The sequence below is a fragment of the Pteropus vampyrus genome, unplaced genomic scaffold, assembly GCF_000151845.1.
Source record: "Pteropus vampyrus isolate Shadow unplaced genomic scaffold, Pvam_2.0 Scaffold67, whole genome shotgun sequence".
In the NCBI taxonomy this organism is placed as follows: Eukaryota; Metazoa; Chordata; class Mammalia; order Chiroptera; family Pteropodidae; genus Pteropus; species Pteropus vampyrus.
The window spans coordinates 4,516,853-4,522,852 of NW_011888848.1; positions in this window are offsets into that span (position 1 = coordinate 4,516,853).

Consider the following 6,000-nt stretch of genomic DNA (forward strand, 5'->3'; position numbering starts at 1 on the left):
CAGAAAATCTCAGAACGCTTTCTCATTATTAAACTTGCTTTGCTCTCTCTCTCCTATCCTGATTCCCTATCTGCTTTTCTCACCGCACCCTCACACCCAGCAGATCTTTTGAACAGCAGCTTTATTTAATTATCAATTTAGCACCTTCTCTTAGGATGGTTGTCTGCTGAAAAAGCTGCCATCTCCCCAGCTCTTCTTTCTTTTACCTAAGAGAATCACTTTCACAGATAGTCTGCAACCATATGATGACAAGTGATAATCCTGGTTCTGACCTTTCAAACTATATCCCCCGCCTTTTTTCTTCACTAAACATGTGATTCATGTGCATTCAGCTCTGTTAAAAGAAATGCAGCCCAGGGGAGGAAATCGCCTCACTGCCCTCCACAGTGGTCAGGGAAATCCCAGAGTGCTTCAGTCAGTGCTGGCTCCACTTTTTAAAAGGGATATTGCCAACATGACGGTAACCAGTAGAAGGTGTCCAGGACCTTCAGGAATATTAAAAACATATCAGAAGATAGCTGGAGGGAAGTAAGGCTCTTTAATTTGGAAATGAGATTTCAGAGAGGTCACGTGTGCTGCTTTTCCTTACCTGAAGGGATTTAATTCTATTCTACATTTCCTCAGAGGTCCAGACCAAGTCAGTGGGTGAAGATTGTGTGGAGGCCACTGTCACTCAATATAAGGAAGCAAGTCCTATTGACTCTACTTCTGCAACATATCCTGATCACTCCACTTCTCTTCCCCAGTTCAAGCACTCACGCCAGCTCCTTCAACAGCCTCACGCCAGCTCCTTCAACAGCCTCCCTTGTGGTCTCTCTGCTTCTAGTCTTTTGCTTCTCCAATCCATCTTCTAAAGAGACGCCAGAGAGATACTTTTAAAACCCAAATCAAGTGAAGCATCCCCTGTCTAAACCCATTCTAGTGTCCTATTAGTATAAAAATATAAAATCCAAAATTTTTCCCATTGCCTACGAGGCCTTTAATGTTCCAGTCCCTGCCTACCTTTTGCCCTCCTCTTCTCTATTGCTCCATGCGTTCCAGCCACACTGGCCATCTTTCTTCTCTAAGAACATGACAAACTCCTTCCCAATTTCAGACCTTTGTACTGGCTGTGGTCCCTGATGGAACACTCAGGCCCCACAGGCGATCACTGCTGTGTCCTTCTTGTCACTCGGCTTCACCTTCTAAGAGAGGCCTTACCCTGCTACTCACCCTAAAGGAACTCATTCTAATTGTTGTGATAAGACTTTATTTTATTTTTCCCCATAACTCTTATCACTCTCTGAAATCACCCATTTTACCTTTTTTTCTAACTGCAATGTTAGATTTATGAGAGCAGAACTTTGGTTTATTTTAATCACTATACACCATGCCTAGGACAATCAGTGTCTGACCTATGATAGAGAAACTGTAAAACTTTGTTAGACTTGTTTTCCTCTCTAGCCACTTATACTCCAAGATTCTATGATTCTAAGTCTCATTACTCTTAATTTCATTATACCCAAAAACAACTTCAGTGTGGCTTATTTCTTAAGTGAATGCTTATTTACATTTAAATATTGTTTCAGCAACATATCCCTACCCCTTGTTCTGGAGACCCTCAGCCGTGTGAATTTCTAGATTCTGTTGGGCAACATTGTGCCAACTATTTTAACTCTTTAAATATTTTTATATACAAAATGATGATAATAACAGTGCCTCATTATAGTGTGTTTGGCTGAGTAAATGAGAATAAATATGTATAGTATTTAACATAGTACCTGGCATATGTTGTTTTCAAATATTACCTATTAGTAATAGTAGCAGTTTTAATGTTTTTACACAATTGTGCATCTGTCAGGCAGGTCCTTTTATGTGAGAATAAGTCAATACCTTGGTGAATTCAATAATGGCCAAGAATTAAAGTATGCCTTTAAGGTTGTTTAGTCCAGAAAAAGAAATGTATACCATTTTTTGATGCTATCCTTTCTAAACTTGTATGTTTATTTTGACTTATGATAAGCTTTCTAGTTACTTCGGGGCGGCGGGGGCGGTTGAAAGAATATTTCCATATTTAACCTTTATAAAACTCAGAAATTTTCTCATTCTAAGAGACTCTGTTGCAAAAATTAGAATTTACCATGATTGTAAACAATCATACTCATTGTATATGTATTCTAAGTTGTTTTACTTGCATGTGTTGTTTTTATGATAGAAAAAGGAAAAAAGTTACATTGATGTTCAATATAAAAATGAAGTAGATAATTTACAAATACCAGTAACTACGTAACATTATTTAGCAAAAGAAACAAACTCTACATAGTCTTTTTTTTTTATTTTTAAGAAAAGTTTTATTAGAAAAGAAAGTACACTTCCAGAAGTGGAAGTGGGCCTGAGCAAGAGAAGCGTGGCTCAAAGGGCTACATATTCTTATCTGAATTCATATAGAAGCCAATACAATACACACATAATTATGCATATCTACTGTTACAAGCCATCTTAAGTATCAATTCTTCTTCATTCATATGAATAATTAGAATAAACTTTAAGTTTTTTAAAAAGTACTTTTGAGAACTATCACATTTCTAAGGACTACATACCCTTTCTTGATTGATTTATTCTTTTTGATCATGAATCAATAAGATTGCTTTTCTGTTTTTCTTTATAGGGCATATAAAGTAGCCAGCACACAGTTTGCAGCTCATGATTACCGCTACCTCTTGTCAAGGAATAGCAAAATTACAGCGCTGTCAAAAAATGTTAGCGACTGTGGACAATCTTTGACTATCTATAGTCATATTTATATTCTTAATGTTGTTGATATATAATGCTTGTTTGAAAGGTACATTGGTCTGATCCTATTAAACAAAAATCTCTCCTTTTAAGGACTGGTGATTACTCAGTTTGCATTGCACATTGTATTTCTTTAGCATAGTGACTATGATTTTCTCAGCAAAGTAGACTTGACTTGTAAGAAAAGTAAATTGAAAAATAAACCAAATTATTTTCAATAAAAATTTAAGAAAACATGCTTACAGGAATTTCAAGCACCTTATGATATATATATATAGACTGAATGTTTAACTAAGCTCCTAATTTCTTTGTCAACATTTATGATTAATTAATCTATAAACATATCTACCCATTTTTACATCTGTGTATACATAGTAATTACTGTTACAGTATCAGGTATTTCACCAAACATTTTTTAGCACAAAGCCAATACAGTGTCTCTGTCTCTTTTCTTCAATTCTTAGCAACTAAAGTTAAAGTCAAGTATGTATTCTCCAAAATTTAATGAAACCACCATCAAAATAGAATGTCAAGGTGCCAGCTGTCTCCTGTTTGACTTTCTGAAGCTTTATTTATTGATTAAGTGGCTTGCATCTCTACAAGGCCACCATTCACTTTTGTAAGGCCTTGACCACAGACCATTCAATTGCTTGGCTGTTAAATTTTCAGTAGGCAGTGGCTATTTGAATACAATCTTCTAAAAGTCCAATCTTCTGATGTAAGCCACAATAAATCAGTGGATAGATTCTTAACCGTCCTAGAACTCAACCTAGGGGAAGCAATTTTTATGCTCGAAGAGTCATAACAACACCTGAAAAATGATCCAGGGACAGCAGAATATGCTTACATATGGATATTTTAAGCTTTGACTAAGTAGGAGTTTTATGTTGAAGATACTCATGAACCATGCTTTACATACAAAATAACACCAGTAACCTGCCACACAATGGTATCTTGCTAAGGAACAATTTTCTAATCAGGGATATTGCATATATAATGATCCAACTAAACCTGGAAGTTTCCCGTGTATGTGAGGGAGTCTGGCAGTGGCACCTACCACTCTCGATAGGAAGCTCTTGAGATGACTGCTAGGAGGGTGTTCCCTCTCCCTTTCTTGGCTCCTCAGGCATTGTTCTTTTGTCTGTACCCTCCCTTTGGGGTATCTTTATTTTAAACAGTGGAAAGTATTTGGGATATAGTTAACTGGAGTTATAGTATTAGGGATAAGGACTGTTGAAGCATTCTTAGAGTTGATAAGGAGAGCCCATAGGGGCACATATACCCTGATCCCTTGTACTAATGAAGAAATATGCAATGGGCTCTGAACTTTCTTCTAACCATAGGATCTCAGTGATGTCACTTCAACTTCTCAAGCCAGGTAATAAAAGATGTGGAAATGGAAAAGAATGGAAAGGAGATTGAGAGAGAGAGAGAGAGAGAGAGAGAGAGAGAAGCTATATTGTATGCATTCAAAACCTTGAGAAGAACCTTTTAGACTTTTATCATAATTTTAAAATAATAACGTTTACTATTACTAAGAAGGCAACTTACTATGGCTAAAAAAATGAGAAAGAGAGAAGTTTGCTCAACAATGCAAAGGTGTATGTAACAAAATGAACAGTTAAATTCACAGAGACAGACAGATAAAATGAGGATAAACAGAGGTAGCCTGATGATGATGTCATCCATGATGAATAATATTAAAGTGCTTGTTTGTGTTTTTCATTTGATAAAACAATGATCATTTTCTACCAGATTTTAATTAAGAGGTACAACCTAGAATGATGAAGCAAGATAAGGCAAAGTCATAGCTATATGCTCTAAATTGATTGAATAGACACAGATGGCATTGGACTCCACTGGCAAGTTGAATACTTGGGACATCTGCGTCATTAATCATGATTCTCTTGCCATTAATGCATAATGAAGAAATGACTTATTTTCTTTCTAAAAGAAGTCTATCTGAATGGAGATCATAATTATACATGAACATTCATGTGGAATATTTGATACACAACAAGAGAAAAACAATGGTATAGTCAACTAACTGAAAATCTGTGAGTAGATGTATAAGCATGAAATTCCATACCTTGGAAACACAGTAAGAGGTAGATTACACAGATATAACATAGGCCAAAGTAGGAGTGGGATAATTCAAATGATGTATCACACCCACATAGCTAAAAAGCTGGGTAGCAAGCAGTAGTAACTACTGTCAGTAGCTACTGGGTTGCAAAGGGACACACACATAATGGTAAGAGAAACATAGGTATCTAGAGAGATATCATGTTGAAGGATATTGTCAGTTTACAAATCTGAGCTCCAGAATCCTATCCAATTCTCTTCAAGGAGGGATATACATATATATCTCCCTGTGCCGAAAGTCCCTGGAATATTTTTGTCTGTTGTTTTGAGCATGTTGATATACATACAAAAAAAGACCATTTTAATGACTATCATCTTCAATTAACATAATCGAACAGCCACATCAAGACTGCAATTCTGAACATTCTGTTAAATTGGTTGAATAGTTCTCTGGCACCACCGTGTGTGTGTGTGTGTGTGTGTGTGTGTGTGTGCATGTGCGTGTGTGTGTGTGTGTGTGCGCGTGTGTGTTTGCATGTGTGTGTGTGTGTATGTATATATATCTTGGTGTTTGGGAAGTGGGAGAGTGGGAGGTATAGGAGGGGGCCAGTGGAAGTAGTGAGAGTCCTGATTAAGCTGGGACTAAATCAATTAGCAAGAGCATACACGAGGAAATAGACTCGATAGGTATTGAATGTATGTTGTATACTGGGCATGTCATCATGTGCTGTACATATTCTATCTCATTAAATAATAAAGCCATTTTAACCATTTACTACTATTCTTAAAGCTGTTCTCCAGTATCACTTGATAACATGTTCTCTGCCCTTTAAGCTGTACTGAATGTCCCTGGAATTTTTTTGTCTATCACTTTGAACACACCGGAAAAAAAAAAAAAAAGCCAATTTAAAGACCATCAACATCAATTAGCATTTATCAAATAGTCACAGAAAGAGTGCAGTTCTGAACAATCTGTTAAATCTGTTGACTAAATGTGTCAGTTTAAAAATACATTTTAATGTTATGCTCTAATTAAGAAAATAATATATAATAATATCGAAAAGTGAAAAATATTGAAAAGCGTAAAGGAGAAAGTAAAAATCATTCAGAAGCCATCACCTAAATTTTACCATTATAGTATTT